Genomic DNA, 20,716 nt, shown 5'->3' on the forward strand with positions numbered 1-20,716 from the left:
GCCCAATCTGGGCTTTGAACCTGCCCGTTTGACCCTCACAGCATCCTAAGCCGCTGTGCCAGAGTCTCTCAGTGGCCCACCCCCAGGTGATGGGACTCTGGCACCTCATCACTGAGCAACGCTGCCTTCCCTACAAGTGCAGCATCTGCATTTGTCAGGGGGAAGGGGAAAAAGGTGGCTGACATTCACGTTTTAAAATGGAAAAAACCTTGTTCTTTTCTCCCTTATTACTGAAGCATTTTATGATAAATGTGAAAAAATGTTTAACGCAGAGCAAAAATAAATAAATCTATAGTTCTACCCCCTAGAGAAAATGACTGCTAGTGTTTTTCTATCTGCTTTTCTAGTCTTTTTCTCATGGAGATATACTTACTCTAACTCTAAATGTACTAATATTTTTATGAGTATCAGTGTTAGAAAAGAGCAAGGACTTGGACTTATACTTGCATTAATATCATAGCTTTCCCTTCCTAGCTACCTGACTTTGGACACATTATTTGATTTCTGTCTATATTTTCTGTTTTTAAAATGGGGATAATACATAAAACTTACTTTGTTGGGGTTTGCAGTAGCCCAGGGTATGTAATGTGTTCTTTTGCAGCATCTGGCACACACTAAATAAACCAGAACTTTAGAAAGACTAGTGGAGGTGATGGAATTCCAGTTGAGCTATTTCAAATCCTGAAAGATGATGCTGTGAAAGTGCTGCACTCAATATGCCAGCAAATTTGGAGAACTCAGCAGTGGCCACAGGACTGCAAAAGGTCAATTTTCATTCCAATCCCAAAGAAAGGCAAAGCCAAAGAATGCTCAAACTACCGCACAATTGCACTCATCTCACACGCTAGTAAAATAATGCTCAAAATTCTCCAAGCCAGGTTTCAGCAATATGTGAACTGTGAACTTCCAGATGTTCAAGCTGGTTTTAGAAAAGACAGAGGAACCAGAGATCAAATTGCCAACATCTGCTGGATCATGGAAAAAGCAAGAGAGTTCCAGAAAAGCATCTATTTCTGCTTTATTTACTATGCTAAGGCCTTTGACTGTGTGGATCACAATAAATTGTGGAAAATTCTAAAAGGGAATACCAGACCACCTGACCTGCCTCTTGAGAAACCTATATGCAGGTCAGGAAGCAACAGTTAGAACTGGACATGGAACAACAGACTGGTTCCAAATAGGAAAAGGAGTACATCAAGGCTGTATACTGTCACCCTGCTCATTTAACTTCTATGCAGAGTACATCATGAGAAACGCTGGGCTGGAAGCAGCACAAGCTGGAGTCAAGATTGCCAGGAGAAATATCAATAACCTTAGATATGCAGATGACACCACCCTTATGGCAGAAAGTGAAGAGCCTCTTGATGAAAGTGAAAGAGGAGAGTGAAAAAGTAGGCTTAAAGCTCAACATTCAGAAGACGAAGATCATGGCATCTGGTCCCATCACTTCATGGGAAATAGATGGGGAAACAGTGGAAACAGGGTCAGATTTTATTTTTCTGGGCTCCAAAATCAGTGCAGATAGTGACTGCAGCCATGAAATTAAAAGACGCTTACTCCTTGGAAGGAAAGTTACGACCGACCTAGATAGCATATTCAAAAGCAGAGACATTACTTTGCCAACAAAGGTCCGTCTAGTCAAGGCTATGGTTTTTCCTGTGGTCATGTATGGATGTGAGATTTGGACTGTGAAGAAGGCTGAGCGCCGAAGAATTGATGTTTTTGAAGTGTGGTGTTGGAGAAGACTCTTGAGAGTCCCTTGGACTGCAAGGAGATCCAACCAGTCCAGTCTAAAGGAAATCAGTCCTGGGTGTTCATTGGAAGGACTGATGCTAAAGCTGAAACTCCAGTACTTTGGCCACCTGATGCGAAGAGTTGACTCATTGGAAAAGACTCTGATGCTGGGAGGGATTGGGGGCAGGAGGAGAAGGGGACAATAGAGGATGAGATGGCTGGATGGCATTACTGACTCGATGGACATGAGTCTCAGTGGACTCCGGGAGTTGGTGATGGACAGGGAGGCCTGGCGTGCTGCGATTCATGGGGTCGCAAAGAGTCGGACACGACTGAGCGACTGAACTTAGGAAAACTCAGTTTTTGTAACACGTCTCTGTTACTTAGCAATATAACCCTCAACATTTGGTGAGCAGGTATGATTTGGGGATCGTGTTTCCTTCTGTGTCTATGTTTATTTTTCCAACCCTTTTAAGTGACTGCATAGTATTTCACCATCAGTATGAATCATAATATATTTAATTTTTATTGGATATTTATTTTTCCCAGTTTTTGTATATTATATACAATGCCGTGATATGTTTCCTCACACCATTGTCGCTGATTTCTCCCCCAGTGGTTATTGTTTCATTACAATCAATTCCAAAGAGTAAGGACTTAACAGGATGTGCATGCTTTAAAGGTTGCTAAAGCAGTGCTAAATCCTGCCCACCCCCTGCACCTAAAGGCTGTGCCAGCTTACCTTGAACCCAGCCATGGAGGAGAGTGCCCATTTGTTTGTAAAACTTTGCCATAAAATTAAATTGATAAGTTTAAAAGAGAGGCAGAATTATGCTCTGTGGATGACTAACTCAAATCTGTTATCATCAAGGATAAGCAATGACTCCGAACTGAGAAGGGAGAGACCAGTTGGATACTGATGTTCAGTTAATTGTGTGGTTCAAGAAAAGATGACAACAGCTCTCATATCAGATCCCCCCGAGGGTCAGAATTTCTATACAGAGTTCTCAACCCATAGTGAGATTTAATTAATCTTCACAGCAACCTTTTGAGGTGGGATCTCTCTTTAGCCCCATTTCATGGATGCAGAAAGAGAGGTTTAGAGAAATCACATACTTTGTCCAAAATCACAAATTAGGTTACTGTGTGGCTGACTGGGAAGTTGAATCCAGGCACTCTCTCAGGTTCTTGTTCTTGTCCTGAGATATTGGAAATGGAAATATGATTGCCGGAGCCAGCATGGAGACAAAGTGAGACCAAGCAGGGTAGCTGGCTAAGCCTGGGGTGGGGGCAGAGTAGAAGGGCAGCAGGGTTTCTGGCTTGTTGGAATAGAAGGCACAGCTTCAGAGGCAGACATAGGGGGGTGGAGAGAAGGGCCCCATGTAGACCAGGTGTGCAGATTCAGATGTATATACAGGAGTATGGAGTCTGGGACTGGAGATCTGCCAGGAGATACAGTAACACCCGTTGCCCTGTTGTACAGCTTACATGGATCATCCTGCTTAATCCTTTTACCACCCCATGACAGGTGACCTGTCCTTACCTTCATGCTATAGTTGCAGAACTGAGGCCCAGAGAGCCTGAGTAACTCAGTCCACCAGTGTCCCAGCCAGAATCAGAGCCCAGGCAGCCAGATCCTGATTTGAGCCAAAGAAGATGGGAAGGAGAGCTTTGTGAGGAGTTTGCACCCTGGGATGTGTTGTTGGAAGTGATCGCTCCCTTCTTTTGAACTTTGTAACAGTTATGGTCTGTAGAATTCATCTGGCAGTTAATCACATATTCCCCATGACACAACTCTCCTTGTTTTCCTGAAATGTTATTTCAATCACATATTGTTATTTAGCTTCTTGTGCTGAGAAGACAGCTGAGCCTGGATAGCCACCTGACCCAGCTCCCAAACATGCACCATGGTTCCGCAGAGGGGGGCTACATAAATGTGTGACTGAATTTCATTTGAGGGGTCTTACTCTGGAGACTTTTGGACAGACAGCATTCATGGAGAGGCAGGGAGAGGGAAAGGAAGGAGTGTAGACAATGCCTAGGGTTTTGATCAGGTGAACTTCAGAGAACAAGGAGGAGACTGAGGACTAGAAAGCATCCTCCTGCACAGGGAATGAAAGGACGGTGCCTCGGCCGCGGGCATCAGCCCCACCCCTCCTGTCACCTTTCTCTGTGGGGATGTCCCCTGCGGCTTCTAGGTGTTACCAGGGCTCACTTGGTTCTGTGCTTCCCTCCTGACCAAAATTTGCCCGAGTGCACGCAAGCAGCTGAGGGATTTCGACTGTGGGAGATAGTGTGGTGCTCCCGATAGAGTTCTAACCCTGTATTTCCAGTGGGGCTTCATCTTGAGAACCTTTCCAGATTTCCCTTTTGAGCTTTCGGAAGACTAGTAGTCTGTTGTATTGGGTAATGTGAAAGGAGGAGACTTGGATTTCAGATACGAGTGCTGGTATCACTTACTAACCCTGGCCTTGGGTGGAAGACTTGGCTTCTCTGATCTTTCCTCATCTGTCAGATAGCCGTATTTACTTGTGAAGATTATAAGACCTTGGATGGAAATGCTCCGTCAGGACAGAGTGCCAGGTGTGGACAGGGCTCCATGCATGCTGGCTGGTCTTAGAAGTGGATGTCCTTAGGACAATATCCAGAGGCCTCTCACTCTGTTAAACACCAAGGTGAAAGGTCAGTGTGTTCCTTTCTTTTCCTGTATTTATGCTATAGATATTTCACCACTTTGACCCTTTGATAATTCTCCCTGATGATTTGGTCGTAATCATCAGCTCTTCTCCTGCTCTCCTGAGGCATTTCCAAACCACGCCATTCCACCCCGTTTCTCAGAAGGAAATGTGGCCGTCAGTCACTGGGTCCCTCTGAGACTGGTCATCATTCTCACATCCATTTACCAGGCTGCACTGCTGCCGCCGCCAGGTCGCTTCAGTCGTGGCCGACTCTGTGTGACCCCATCGACAGCAGCCCACCAGGCTCCCCGGTCCCTGGGATTCTCCAGGCAAGAACACTGGAGTTGGAGTGGGTTGCCATTTCCTTCTCCAATGCATGAAAGTGAAAAGTGAAAGAAGTCTCTCAGTCGTGTCCGACTCTTCGCAACCCCCTGGACTGCAGCCCACCAGGCTCCTCCGTCTATGGGATTTTCCAGGCAGGAGTACTGGAGTGGGGTGCCATTGCCTTCTCCACCAGGCTGTATTGGGTTATGTTTATTATTATTATTTTAACTTTGTAAGAATTATCTGGATGTTGTTTTTTAGTCATTTTATTAGTCATTCAACTTTTTTGTTTTTTTTGAGATGGATGAAAGACAGATCACTTTGAGCAGTGGGTCAAATGGAGGTGGCTGACTGGGTAACTGTGTCCCTGCTGAGTCAGCTGTCTGCTCAGACAGCTAAAAGCTGAAGAATGCTGATGACTTGTCACTGGCCAGCGTCACAGTAACTTGAAATTCCGTTTCTGCTCCTCAGTTGTGGGAACTTGGATGCCTTTGGTGGATTGTTGGAAAGCACTCCAAGTATTGTATTGATTGGATTATGGAGCCTGGAATTGTCAGTTATCCCCTAAAGTGGCATTTTCCATTCAAGGCTGAGGCATAAAAATTATGAAATGGGATGGTTCAAAAAGGTAGGATTCCATGCTGTTTATTTTTAGAAAGGGAAAGCCAGGCTCTGACAAACTCTGATTCGCAGAGGCTCTCCAACAGTTGGCAAAACGGGGACAAGGTTTGTGCTTCCTACTCATTGGTCGTGCCGCCTCCAACCCCCTGGGCCTTATTGCCTTTCTGCTAAAACTGTCTGGACAGCTGTTTGTTTTGGTTCTTCTTCCTTGATTGGAGAGACAATCTCAGTATCAAGGGTGATGGCTGCCTCAAAATGCCTTTGGCCCCTTGTCCCTTCATCATATCTCTGAATCACATTATAACCTTGGGAAAGAAGTCTTAGAAGTATGTTTGTTCTCTGATATCTGTGTGTTCTGTACATTAGGTGTCTTGGGCGAGGGATAAGGTGCCATATGGGGTTACTTTGCCTCCCTACAGTACCATACACAATGAAAGAATAATGCTTTGTTTAAATGGGGATGTTTATCTTCTTATGCTACCACAACTTCAACTTCCTTGTTGGTTTTTTTTTTTTAAACTTCTTTAAATTGGGCATAGGCTTAGAAGATGATTTGAAAGTAGGGGGCAGGGATGGGGGTGGTATTTGCTTTAACAGAGTTTGGCCTCTTGTATTTTTTTAAGTAAGGAATACAGGCCTTCCTCAAAGACCTGTGGTAAGAAGGCTTTTGTTGCTAGTTGGAATATTGGGACCCAGAGAATTCTCTGGAAGAGAGCTTTGACCCACCTCTGGTGGGATTTCATGTTTCATTCCACAGACCAATTGTTTTAAACAGTACTTTTAAACCAGCTTCAAGACCACTGGTTTTTTTCAAAAGTTATTTCTCCCGTTTTACTCTTGTGTTTCCTTCCTTTTTCAATAATAGAGGACTTTTCTGTTTTACAGTTGAAGCTGCTACCTTTTTCTTAATTTTAAAGCAGGCAGAAATCATCACTGACTAGGCATCTCAGAGAATTGCAGTTAATACTGTGACCTAGTTGCTTTCTTCATTTTTAGAAAATTTTGTTTTATTTTTCCCCCAACATCAGCTCTGTATGCTGATTTTTGTAACCTTAATCTCTCATGGAAAATGTGGACCCTATCCATTCACATGACAATGATGTCTGGTTTCACCATGTTATCTCTTCCCGTGGAATATCACCACTGGGGAAACTGAGACTTGAGTTTGCCAGTCTCCTTCATCTGCAGGACCCGCCATTGTCAAAAATTATAGTGACAAATTTCTTGTTAATAGCCTCATCACTGTGAATGTGATTCTTGTTCTCATCCAGTAGAGAGCCTTGGTTACCCACAACCCACTTCCAGCTTTTGATCAGATACATAGGGATCACCTATCAAGTGTGAAGATGAAATAATATCATTTGTTTACCACCTTGAGTTGTTTACCACAGGCTGTGAAAAATATGTTTTGAATTTAAAAGTGCAAAAAACAAGTGTACCAGCTATCAAAAAGTTCTCCCTGCAAAGTAAACATGTTTATAGAGCAAGACTCAAAACAAAATACTTGATCATGATAAGCCCAGCCAATGAAAAGAAAGTAAACGTGTTTACCACGAAAACCTTATAAAGAGCCCAGATGGCAGCCAGCCCTCTGCTCGCTTGACTGTTCTTCACGGGAGCAGCTAGGCTCCCCTGGGCTTCAAGGATGCATGAAGCACTTGCCCTGCCAGGAGGCGGCTCCTTTTTCAAGCCCTGCTCTCTCAGCGTAGCCCAACTTGTCAGTGAGGGTGGAAGGCTTGTTTTTTGTGCGACTAAGCTGAACCTCTAGTGGAAGGTATTTGTGAAACTGAGCCTCGAGTTCCCATAAATCTTTAGCAACTTGTCATAGATGACTGCCAAGTAGGCTTATGGGGAATCTTATCTTTCTGGCTCCCTGATAGAACCAAGATGAGTATCACATATAACAACCTTCTGTGTCCTGGGCACTGTAGTGAAGACATCTAGGATATAAACCATGAATCACACCGAAGCCTGGCTTCACCCATCTCATTCAGGTGAAGGAACCAAAGGGCTTGAGCAGGAAGTTGGTAGAAAACACATAGTCATCCTGAGTGATAACAGGGATTTTGGGGATATGTGGAAAATGAGCCTTAGATGCTGTAAAAGAGAGAAAGCTTAGAAGGAGGATGATGAACTGGGCATGTGGTAAAGAGGTAAGAATTTGAGTTTTGGTGCCTTTTCTCATTGCAGTCAAGGAGCAAATTCAGGAGAAATGACCCTGTGAGTGTTGGCTCCATGCAAGGTCATTAGTGAATTTCAGAGTTCAAGGTCTTTGAAGTGGAACAGTTCTAAGGAATGGTGAAATCAAAGTTTTGGCCATGCCTTCAGGTGTAGAGGAAGTGGTAGTGGTTAATTAGAACTTAATGCACCCTTACTCTGGGCAGATATTATCCCAATTTTCAGGTATGGAAGAACTTGCCCAAGGGTATAACTAGTAAGTGGCATGGCTCGGATGGGACATGAGCAGTTAGCCTGAGCACTCAACTAATGCAGTATACTGCTTCTCAAATAGGCTGAAAGCTTTTAGGATAAGTTAAGATAACCCAGTGTGTATTCATTTACTTGAACAGTTGGCAGTTTTTTGTTTTTTTTTGAGTGGTATCTTATCTGAACCAGGCCTGATGTAAGCCTTGGCCAGGCTGTTGGAAGGGCCATCTTCATGGCTATTGAGGTTGATAAAAGTGGTCACACTGAAGGAATGTAGACCAAAACTGTTAACCAGATACTGAAACATCTGAGATAGGTGTAGAAGTGCATTTGACATTTAGATTTAAAAGCTGTATGGTTGGGTTGGAAGCAGTGGTTCCCTCATATACAGTCATCGAAAGAAGGGTTCCGAAGAGTCAGGGAATCACAGTGGAGAGGAATGATAGTATTCTCCATGGGGTAGATGGCAGGCAAGGTAGACTATTAGCAGAGCCATAACTTGGCTGTAAGAAAAGAAAGAAAGGACAACTCTTCCCTGTTTGCATGAAGTCAGGGGATGTTGCTATGCTAAGTCACTTCAGTCGTGTCCGACTCTGTGCGACCCCATAGGCGGCAGCCCACCAGGCTCCCTGGTCCCTGGGATTCTCCAGGCAAGAACACTGGAGTGGGTTGCCATTTCCTTCTCCAATGCATGAAAGTGAAAAGTGAAAGTGAAGTCGCTCAGTCGTGTCTGACTCCTAGCGACCCCATGGACTGCAGCCTACCAGGCTCCTCCATCCATGGGATTTTCCAGGCAAGAGTACTGGAGTGGGGTGCCATTGCCTTCTCCAGGGAAAGATGAAAGGGATATCTTTAAGGAAAAAGGAAAGTCTCCATATTGTTCATGATGTTAATCTTGGAAGGTGGTGGAAAGAAATGAGCACTGGGGCTTCCCTGGTGGCTCAGTGGTAAAGAATCTGCTTGGCCAATGCAGGACCCTGGCTTTGATCCTTGCTCTGGGAACAGCCTGCTTGCCATGGGGCAACTAAGCCCGTGTACCACAACTATTGAGCCTGTGCTCTAGAGCTCGGGAACTGCAATTACTGAGCCTACGAGCCCCAACCACTAAAGCCTGTGTGCCCTAGAGCCTGTGATCTACAGCAGGAGAAGCCACTGCAATGAGAAGCCCACACATGCAACTAGAGAAAGCCCATGCGGCAACAAAGACCCAGTGCAGCCATAAATAAATATAATTTTTTTTTAAAAGAAATAATGTTAACTGGATAATTTTTTTTTTAAAGTGAGCATTGGAGCCAGGATATAGGATAAAATGGGGTTCTAGAATGCCTGGGAGGCAACAGGATGATGGTTGAATTCAAGAAATTCACACTCCTTGAATTGGGGGTTACAGTTAAGTCACTTGTTATCAACATCAGGGTTCAGACAGAAGCTGTATTCTTCCTGGGGAGATGGGGGGCAGGCAGACATATAGAGCAGGAGGGCCAGCCTTCAAGTTTTAAATGGAATGTTTAGGGGATTTTCAGTGAAGAAGAGCAATAAACAAACAAAAAAGGTTAATAGTTAAGCCTCAGTGAACTAGAAAAGTAATTACTTAGCAACTGTATTTCCCCATGTGTTCTAATTAATCTAATGGGTTTACTTAAAAACTTGTTTTTGAACATAGATACCAGCAAGTCCTCTGGTGAGTTGGAGTAAATCTTATTAGTGAAAGTTAAGTAAAAGTAACAGTGATTAGTTCTAGGAAACTTTGTTGAAATGAAGTCAAGTGGGCCCAGTGAAGCCACAGATGTTGATGGTGGTGGCTCATTTGGTTTAAACTTGGGTGATGGTTTTGATTAGAACTTTAGAACTTAGCTGTTCAGATAGATGCTTATTTAGGGTACATTTGAGGTTACAATTTTTTAAAACAGATGTATTATTTGTTCTTCTTCTCCAAGCCTTATTAATCAAGGCAGATTGGCATTTTATTTGTGAGCTGACAACACGCACCTTTTTTTCTGTAGCTGATTTGCTTTCTGAACTGGATTCAGCATTGTCAGAAAGTTATTCACGGGAGTTGGTGATGGAGTCTGCTCCACCCACTTCTGTTCCATTTCTATTTTGGTGCTATTTGCAACAAAGGAAACTAAGTTAGTAAATTAGAGAAGGATTGAAGTTCTCACAAATGCTCTCCTTCTTATCAGGTTGTATAACCGATTAGACAGAGTGGTCCCACTCTTCCTGTGGAACAGGGCCCTGAAGGAACACAGGTGCAAACCCCAGCAGGTGGCCTTGGCCGTGACCTCCCGGGTCTCCTGACCTATCTGATGGAGGTATATTAAGTAATCTATAAAGATATATATGTATATGTATGTACATTCATCATCCATCCATACATATTTATGTATACGTGAGTATGTATGTGCACATATACTTACGTGAGTCTAAAAGTTCCACATACAGCATTCTAATGGATTTGAGTTTTGGATCAGTGTTCCTGCAGAAAGTAGGTGGCTTGTCCCTCTCCTGGGTCTGAGAGGACAAGGGAAGGGGCACATAATGGAGCCTGGAGAGAGAAGCTTCAGGGATAGGGCTGCCTGGCAGGAGCTGTGATCTTTCATAGTCAGCCTTCAGTGCCCTGGCGGGGAGAAGTCTGGGCAGTAAATGCCCCTTCTTCTCTGTCCGCCTGAGATGAGACCTCCACTGGTTGTACAGCTGGAAGCCAGAGGATAAGAGTACTTGTTGATGCATCACACACGGTAGCTTTCCAAGACACAGGGCAAGGTGAGGAACTGGGGCAGCATGGCTGGTGGAAGATCTGAAGAAATAAATGGAAAATCGCCCATCCAGTACATTCTGTTCTGTGACCTCCTTTGGGTCTGACTCTGCCAGACTTGCTTGGATAATGCGTGAGAGAGGTTGATGTCGGACAGGGGGTCCCAGATCTCCAGAACAGCAAGAAAGCACCTAGTTTTATACAGCTTTGCTTCCCAAAGCATGGTGTCTGGACCAGTAGCACCAGCATCATGTGGGCACTTGCTGGAGATTTTCAGGCCCTGCCCTGTACCTACAGAATGAGACAACCAGGGGGACAGGCCCAGCAATCTGTCTTTTATTAGCTCTCCTGGAGATTCTGCTGCATTTCCAAGATTGAGAACCACAGCTGGATGTCTTGAGGTGTTGGATGACCAGCAAAGTATGTCAGTTTACTAAGATGACCACTATTATCTTGCTTGGAAATGCCAGTGACAAGCATGTTGTCTGTTTGAGTCCCCTGCTTGGAAACTCTGCAGACTCCTAATCTTTTTTATTCTTAGGATAGGCTCTCTTCAAAAGAAGTGGAATAATGGATAACACATAGGCCATGGGGGCTCATACCCCCGGCATTTCTTGCCTTTACTTTCCAAGTCCTCCTTTCAGCCATGCAAAGAAGTACCCAGCAGGCCCCAGACTTTGGAGGTTGTTTTTGAAAACAGATGCAAATACTGCCTCTGCTGTTGTTATTTTCCTGGTGCCTGGCAGTGTTTGGTAAACAACTTGATTGCTAGGTCTTGGCCTCAGGGAACCACAGCTGCTCTTTCCAGCTCCCTGCAGACTTTTGTACCGAGCAAGGATTGCTTCAGGGAAAAATAAACAGGGGAGAACAAAACAAGAAAACAGCACTGTTGTTTTGTGGCTGCCTCTACCTGTTTTCCTGGAGCTGTTTTGCAACCACAGGCTCTGAGCTTTGATTCCTAACTTGAAAACACAAGGCAAAACCCCCACGGCACCACAGGCTCCTTTCTCTGTTGGTTAGAGGGCAGAGTGGCCGCCTCTGCTGAACTTGGAAAGCCTGTTGTAGTAGCCACTGGAAGGATCTGTGCATTTTGAAATATGTAAATTAAAAAAGGAGAAAGCTTCATTCTTTCTAATGACCCCCAAGATGGTAATCGGGCTTTTCAAATCTCCAGGAAAACAGATTGAATATGGCACAATTAATGGTTCAACACTTCTAGGCTTTTCTCAAAAATGTCTTAATGGGCTTTTAATTTATTGCAGCTCCTGACTAGCAGGCTTGAGGCAGAGTTGCTGTTGACCCCTCGGGGCCAAGGTGCTCTCTGAGGTGTAAGTGAAATAGAAGAGAACAAAGGCCAAGTAGAGAGTCTGCCTTGACCTCTCTGGGCGGAGCCCCTGGGACTTGCTGGGTTGCTGGCCCTGCAGTGGCGCAGTGCACTACAGAGAAGAGGCCGGGGCGCATCTTCATCAGAGTTCCCTGGAAGAGCTGGTCAAAATGCAGATTCCTTGGACTCCAGATTGAGACTCTGGAATCTGGGAGCAAGAAGCTGCATTTCATGACAGTGTCCTCATTGTGTATCACGTTTGTAGTCCAGGACCTTGGTGATTGACAGCCACTGTGAACCAGTGAACCTGGGTGGGAAGCAAGCGATGGCTTTGCCAGACTTTTTAAAATTTCGAGACCTACATGTCATTATAATGCATTAACTTTTATTTACTCACAAGTTCTTGATTTTTTGGCTCCCTCTTCTTAAATCAGGCAAGCTTCTTTCTGCAGTCTTTCTCTTTGAGCTTGAAATGCATCTTTCTGAATGTCCTTGTAGAGAGATTGTAAACTTTTGATTGTCTGAAAAGACCTTTATTTTGAAAGATAATTTTTCTTGACATGCATGCAATTCCAGGTAGATGGTTTTTGCCTCTGGGTGGTGTTCTGGATAATTTTATTTGGATACTGGTTTTCTGGTGGGTTTTTTTTTTTCCTTTTAAATTTCAGTTGCTATATATTTCATTTCTAGAGGTCAGAGTTTTGGTTAGAGTTACAGAGCTTGATTTTATAGTATAGGTGTGTATTGCATGTATATATATATATTGTATGTATTTTATAGTATATGTACTATAGATACATATAAAACTATAGTATAGTTTATGTGGTGTTTTGGTTAGAGTTATACAACTTGTATTTTATAGTATATATGTATGTATATGTATGTGTTGTTGTTTAGTCGCTAATGCATCTTTGCATTGCAGGAAGGTTCTTTATGGCTGAGCCATCAAGGAAACCCATATATGTATTATAGTATGTGTATATGTGTGTGTGTGTGTGTGTATGGGGCTTCCCTTATAGCTCAGTTGGGAAAGAATCTGCCTGTAATGCAGAAGACCTGCGTTCAGTTCCTGGGTCAGGAAGATGCCCTGGAGAAGGAAATGGCAACTCACTTCAGTATTCTTGCCTGAAGAATCTCATGGATAGAGGAGCCTAGAGGGCTACAGTCCATTGGGTCACAAGAGTCGGACACAACTTAGTGACTAGACAACCATTATATATATATATATATATATATATATATATATATATATACACACACACACACACATAGTGTTTATTTTATAGTGTATATATTAATACTATAAATACATACAAAAACTATATATATTATATATAGTATTTTGATTAGAGTTATAGAGCTTGTATTTTGTAGTATATGTGTATTATTTGTGTATAGAGAGTATATTTATAGTATTATGCACTGTACAAATATATATAAATTATAGTATATCATTTATATAGTATTTTGGTTAGAGTTACAGAACTGATATTTTATAGTGTATATATGTATTTGTGTATGTATATACTATATGTGCCTATAGAGAGTGTATAGTATATATAGTGTGCAAATACATATAAAAACTATATATAATGTATATAGATTATATAGTATTTTGGTTAAAGAGCTTGTATTTATAGCATATAGTATATGCATATGATTTATATATACTATATACAGAGTGTATTTATAAATCTATAGTATATATAGATTTATATATACTATATACAGAGTGTATGTATATCCTGTACATATGAAACTGTAATATATCATTCATACAGTATTTTGGTTAGAATTATAGAACTTACAGTATATATATGTGTCTCTGTATATATGTACTCTATGTGTGTGTAGAGAGTGTATAGTGTATATAGTGTAAGTACATTTAAAACTTAGTATCTATTGTTCATACAGTATTTTGGTTCGAGTTGCTCAGCTTGATGGAGATGAAATTTAGTCTTGAGTCAGCTGAATTCTTAACAGAGCACACAAAACCAAAAAATTTCCACACACCACAGTGATAGTTTGTCCTTTATTTTTTTAATATGCCTGGTGACACTAACGTTTTAGGAAGTCAAGCTGATTAACACTAATGATACTCGTAAGCTTTGTTTAACCAACTTATGTCTTAGCTAAAAGTCAGCCTCTGTGTGCATCCAGAGTGGAAGTCCTGTATGATCCGTCTCTTCTCATAGCAGTTCTTGCACTCCTTGGTTCTTTAACCCACCTGTGAACCTTTGATTGCGTTTCCCAGGTGACTCAGTGGTAAAGAATCTGCAGATGTCAGTTCGATCCCTGGGTGGGGAAGATTCTGTGGAGAAGGAAATGGCAACCCACTCCAGTGTTCTTGCCTGGGAAATCCCATGGACAGAGGAGCCTGGTGAGACCGTCTATGGGGTCACAGAGAGTTGGACATGACTTAGCAACTACACAACAACACAAAGCCTACTAAGATACTCTGTTTTGGAGGAATTCCTTTGCAGTCCCGCTTACATTTTCCTTCCAAAGCTTGAAAACCTCCAAATTCCTCTCAAAATCCCTTATCTGCCCAGATACCTAGTGTCTTTTAATGTGCTCACTTATGTGACTTCTCTGTGCTTCCAGATCCCTCTTGAATCACAGGCCAGAGCTGTGTCCCCAGCCATCATTTGGTATAGGGGTTGCAGAGGTTCTTTTTCTTGCCTTTTTCCCTTTAAATTAAATGTGTTCTATTAAAAAGTTAGCTGCTATCTTTTAAACATGAGGAAATTTTACAAAATAGTGATTTGGATTCTTGCGTTTGATTTTAGAATTGAAAGCTGTTACAGCCTGGGGTTTATGTTGTCACAAGGCAGTAATGGGCTTGTGGGGCTACTTGCTGCTGCTGTCTTAGCTAAGAGAGCCTGGGGCCTCCAGCATGCAGCCTCCCTCACCACTCCCTGGACCTTTTACCTGGTCTGTCTTGCTCACTCATATTATCTGCCTGGTCATTGTGGATGCCTCAGCTTTCCCAATACGAACAAGGAAGCTCAGGTCAGAAAGGTCTACAAGGCCTTATAGCCAAAACTCACTCAAGCAAACCTCAGTCAGAAAAATGTCTAGTGCAAGGTAGGCACTCAGCATTTTGTGTTAATATATTGACGAGAAAAAGCTGGATTTCTTCTGACTGCAAGCTTTGTCGAGTCAAGTTCCTAATAGCTGTGTGATATTGGCAAGTTACTAAAACTTTCTGTGCCTTGGTTTTCTTATCTGCATGTAAGAGTGTCTTTGTGTTAAGAATAGAGTTAAATGAAATAACTGTTGTAAAATACTGAAAAAAATATCCAATGCAGTGTGTATTTTCAATGAATGGCAAGTGTATGCTTAGAGGATCCTGAGAATTAGTTCTTTAAATTGTTGATTTGTTTATTGACTCAGTCTGTCTTGAGTGGCTGCTATGAGCCAGGCATTTTTCTAAATTTTTGGAAGATAATGAAGAATACAACAGCGACGTTTCCTTGTCATTTGGAGCTTATAGTCTAGTGGAGAGGACAAGTGAGGAAATGAGAAAAAAGTTTATAGGTGATGACAAGAGCTCTGAGGACAGCAAATAGAATGATTTAATTGGGGGTGATAGCTTAAGTACGTAAAGTGAGACCGCATGCTTGAAGAGGCCTTTGCCTAGAAGACCCTGTGATGAGAAGGAGCCACTTGTTTAAGGAGTAAGCTCATGGCATTCCAGGTACTTGGGAAAGCCAGTGCACTAAGTATGAGGTAGGAAAACCCTTGGCTTCTTGAAATGGATGTCCACCACTGCATCCATGTTGTAGTTGAGGATTGAGTTGATGGCTGGTGGTGGTGTCAGAGAAGTAGAAAGTGACTGGATGATGCAGGGCCTTCTAGGCCAGAGAAATAAAAAGATTGTGTCCTGAAGATGGTGAGCATTTTCAGCCCCTTTCTTTTTGCTACATGACATTGACTTAGTAGGTTTGCTGAGCTTCCCTGAGTCTTGAAAATGCTTCTTGTATCTCAAGGCTACTTGGAGTTTGGACACAGGGGCTTTATCATTTTGAGACAAACTGTGGTCTGTGATTGGCCCTATCCAGTTACCTGGTAGTTTGGAAGAAATACAGAATCTCAGGCCCAATTCCAGAGACACTGAACCAGTGTCTCTGGGAATGGCCCAGGAATCTGTATTTAGAAAGGTCTTCAAGTTATTCTTATGTATACTGAAATATGAGAAATACTCATCTGTAACACACATGGGTACATTTCCGTAGGAGCTGGAGCTGTAGTTTTGGGAGAGGAATGGAAGCCTTCCATGGTCACCCTGGGGGTTGTTAGCTGCCTAGGCTGCAGGTGTACCAAAGTGTGGCGCTAGTGCCAAGGTGAGAATTCCTCTGTGCATGTGCAAGATCCTCTGCCCGCTGCTCAGTTTTGGTGTTGATGGAAGATTCATGGTAAAAACCTTCTTTTTTAATCTGGAAGCTTGGAGGAGAAGCTAATAGTTTAGGTTATTTGACGTAATAGGCTTTATCCCAAACACTAAGATGCTATGAGGTAGAAGGGACATGAAAAGCATCAATTAGTGACCTGCCCTTGCAGATGAAAGGACTGGAATCCTGCGGTATTAAATGACTTTCCTGGAGCCACATGATTGATGACAATACTGGGTCTAGCATTCAGGCTTCTCCACTTGGGCATCTGCACATTACATGATGTGTTTTATCTTGATGGAACTATCTCCAAGAAACATCTCTTGCTCCTTATATGTAATTCATAAATGTTTGTAGAATTATTTTGGAGGAAAATGATTATAGTTATCTCTCTTCCTAGTTTTGACGTTTATTATTATTTTTGAAACAATTTTTATTTTTACATGTTTTTATCTTCTAGTAAATAGAGTTACTTAATATGAATCAGTATGTTTATCCATGTCAGATTTGAGTTAAAACAGCTTATTGTTACTGAACACTTTATAATTGGGCAAAAATGCTATTTTTGTTACGCCAACATATGTAAAATATTTGGCACAAAGTCTGTAATAAACAGCAACCTCTCAGTGTATATGTTGAAGTAATTGGTATCTGTATCTTTCAAAACATTATTTCCGGTTTATATTTTACAGCATCACACTTGATATATTGACATACCTCATTTGAAAGGTGTTTTCCCCTACCTCTAGGTTCTATGTCTATAGCGCTGTTTTCAAGTTTAAGGAAGTGGTGGTTTTAGAAGTTACATCTTAGTTATGTGTAAAAAAATATTTTTGTATTGCAGTGTCCCAGGAGCTTTTGCTGACAATTCCAGTTTCCAAACGAAACATTTGGGCAATGGTGAAGGCTTCAGTACCTTCTCACATTTGCTGTCAACAATGAATGGACGGATGTGATGCCTGCTGGTCAAAAGGGTGAGTGAACATTTAAGATTATTCGTCTCAAAATTCACAAGGCCAAATGTGGGCTGAAGGGGTCCTGCCTAATGCAGGAAACTGAAAAAAATCCCAAGTTCATCGGAACAGCTACACTGAAGATGAGAGACTGTCATTGAGAAAGAACAGACACTATCATTGTTTTCTGGTAGAACCTTTTGGGATAACTTGTACACTGATCTGAGAATTTATAAAAGGTATAATAGGACACAGGAGAACTTTTTTTGTTTATGTGATTCTTTTAAGCATAATCTGAAGGACAGGCTGCCTAAATTATGAGCTACATGCACAGTTGAAAGAGTAATTGCATTTTTTTGTCTCATTACAGTTTGGTGATAAAATGAACTACCATGAAATAAGACCATTTTGAGTGGTGGGAGGGGGATTTAAGTCTGATTTGTTCATTGAGAAGGTCCCATCCCAAGACTTCTACATGACTGGGGTTCTTGAGAAAGGGAAAGGGTTGGGAATTGTGGACTGTTAACAGATTTGCAGATAGACTTATGAGCATTTTTTCCTATCATAGTTCTCATCAGATTACTCATTGTAATTTTTAGGGGAGCGTGTTAGGAGAGGTTTGATGATCTTTTTCTTTTACACGTGTTTTCCATATTTGATGACATCTGTCGTGTTCCTCAGAACTTGCTGGCTACCCTGTAGTAATGAATGAACAGTAGTGACTTGCCTTTATCAGAGACAAGAATTGGTTGAGCCTAGTTGTTCTGGGTAAAAACTTTGACATCATTCAATGGTAGCTTTGTCATAAAATGAGGTCAACTTTATGGGAAATCCTTTGGTTTCAGTTTTGTAGTGAATGTCATTTAATAATAAGAACCATTGGTATAAATTCACTTTGTTTGTCTTAGTGGAGCTATATTTGAAACAGATTCTATTTAATGGAGGTAAGTACAGTGAAGTAGAAAGAGCACTGTATTAAAAATTGGGAGACCTAATAGCTAGCTGACATGGGAAAGTTAGTCTCTGTTTTAATTTACTGTATTTAAAATAAAGCAGGTTGGTTAAAATGTCGTATTTGTCATTGCTAATGAGGCCCTGGAAGATGTCTGTTTAAGTCCTCTTATTTTACAGGTGGAGTATATGCAGCCCAGAAAGTCTAATTGAGTTGCCTATGTCCCTGGGATTGGTCAGAGCCAGGTTTTTTTTTTTTTTTTTAATCATCAGTGATTCTCTCTAGCTTATCTCAGTTATCGAGTGTGACATCCAAGCTCTGCAGTTTTGTAAACCTTCTTTGCTGATATGTGTCTCTTTAAAGCTTTTGTTTTGCATTCAGCTGCTTTGGGCCATATTTGGCTTCCCTGGTGGCTCAGAGGTTAAAGTGTCTGCCTGGAATGCCGGAGACCTGGGTTCAATCCCTGGGTCGGGAATATCCCCTGGAGAAGGAAATGGCAACCTACTCCAGTACTCTTGCCTGGAGAATCCCCTGGAGGGAGGAGCCTGGTAGGCTACAGTCTACGGGGTCGAAAAGAGTCGGACACGACTGAGTGACTTCACTTTCACTTTTTAAAGATTTTACAGTTAGAGGTCATTTTGGCAAATCCTTCCCATTTCGTAGGTGAAGCAGCCAGCCCAAGTGTTAGAGACCAGGTGATCCTCAAAGAGCCTGAGGGCTTTAAAATTCACTTCACTTAGGCTCCTTTGGTATCTGATTACCTATCACATTTCATTCTGCTGGAGCTGGAGATAGAGGAAAAACAGAGTCATGTCTCTTCCTATTATAGTATCCTTTCACTGGCAAGTAATAAAGCAAGTAGAAATCAACAACACATAAGGCAAGGATGTACACCATGAAAAGAAATGGTTAATGGAGTCATGGAATTTTATATCTGTTAGGGTGCTTTGATGATCTTGTGGGATGGTCCTGGGCAAGTCCTATGGTTCCTTCTCCTATGAAGCTCTTCTGAGGTTTTCCGTTGCTAAGCAGCTGTGATAGACTTTTATAAGTGGTCTGTAGACCAGTGAGCAACTAGCAGGCATTATAAAAAATTATATCTTTGGGGATTCAGGTAGAGTTGAGAACAGAGCCTGGGTCTGTCTTATGTAAACATGAGAATTCATAGAAGTGGTTGGACTTCTGAAGGTATTGAATTAGCAATAAACTCAGGTTTGAGGTTACCTGTCATCTCCGTCTTCAGTGTTGAGAGGGTCCAACTCAATCTCACTGTCATAAATTAATGTATGAAATTGAACAAAACTAAATGAATGGATTTATTGAAGACTAGGCTCATTTTGTTCATTAATTTCATTTGGGTAAGGCCTTCTATTTGAAAAACCAGTTTAAAGAACCATAATGAAAATGATATCTCTTGTATTGATATTAGGCCCAGACACGTACAAGTTTTTTTTCTAAAGAAGGAATTTGCTTCATATTTATCAGATTGTGATCAATTTGCCTTCACTATATTTTTAGTAGGAAGTGAAGATCCCTGAAATCTGATGAGCTGGGGTGTGTTTTGTGATTCTCTATCCTTGTTTAGCCTCAAAGCACACCTTTGAGATTTGTTTAAAGGACTGATTTTCTTCCTGCATGATGCAGTAACCTGGCCTGTGATGCACTGCATATCTGGCAGCTAGTTAATCCTTCTCTTGTCAAAAATGTATTCATAGTCATGCATTCAAAAACGTATTCATTCTTAGGGCTTTTGGAACTTTTAGAACAATTCATTGAGTAGCCAAAAGAAGCACCAGTTAATTGTTACAGCTGATAATTTGGAGTGTTTAGGCACGAAATCACCTCCAGTTCTGAGTGAAATGTTTCGTGATAAGTGACCTCATGGTGGAACAAGGTCCCAGTCACAGGAATAGGCAGCTAGAACAACAGATTCCTTACTCCAGTGCATGGAAGTGTCACCACATAAGAGATTTGGACAACCAGATGATTATGGCAGAATTTTTCGTTCAGAAAACAGGTAGTTGGGTAATGTACTCAATTTGTATTGGTGATAACCATGCTTGTGTAATAAATCGGCTTAGGGTCAGGATCCAGAGAGAGAAAGGCTGAGCACTTGAGAGGTCTCTTTGTGATGTGATTCTTTAATGCCATCCCTTGCCAGCAGGGGATCAGAGTTGACTCCTGCTTCCTTGGTAGGAAGCTTTAGTTGTTATTGGTACCTATGTGATGCACATCACGAGACTCCAAGAGTGAAGAGCACGTAAGTCTGCTGCATGTTTAATAGGCAGTTAGCCACAGTGTTATTAATAAATGTGATAATAACAGTCTGGATTTGCATAGAGTTTTCCTGAGAAGAGTTGACTGTAGATGGCAAATATGTTGGCTGTCCATCCATCTCCTAGCATTGCACTCTCCCTACCAATAAACTGTCCCTCGCTAGTGGATCTGAGATAAGGGCATAAATATCATGCAGCATTATTTTGTCACCAGTTATTTTTGCTTACTTGTCCATAGTTTATCTTTGGATCTCTCTTATCAAATTCGTAGCTTTTGA

At 41.9% G+C, this 20,716-nt stretch overlaps 1 protein-coding gene across 20 annotated transcripts in view; it reads left to right on the forward strand.

The window, feature by feature from the left end:
• FOXP1 (forkhead box P1) overlaps nt 1–20,716 on the forward strand; it is a 627,865-nt gene that overhangs the window by 78,521 nt on the left and 528,628 nt on the right. For all 20 annotated transcript variants that reach the window (XM_061397383.1, XM_061397378.1, XM_061397377.1 and 17 more), the window contains one exon: nt 17,102–17,231. The gene's annotated coding sequence lies outside the window, so the exon portion shown is untranslated. The remainder of the gene's footprint in view (nt 1–17,101; nt 17,232–20,716) is intronic.

The sequence above is a fragment of the Bos javanicus genome, chromosome 22 (assembly GCF_032452875.1).
Source record: "Bos javanicus breed banteng chromosome 22, ARS-OSU_banteng_1.0, whole genome shotgun sequence".
Lineage (NCBI taxonomy): Eukaryota > Metazoa > Chordata > Mammalia > Artiodactyla > Bovidae > Bos > Bos javanicus.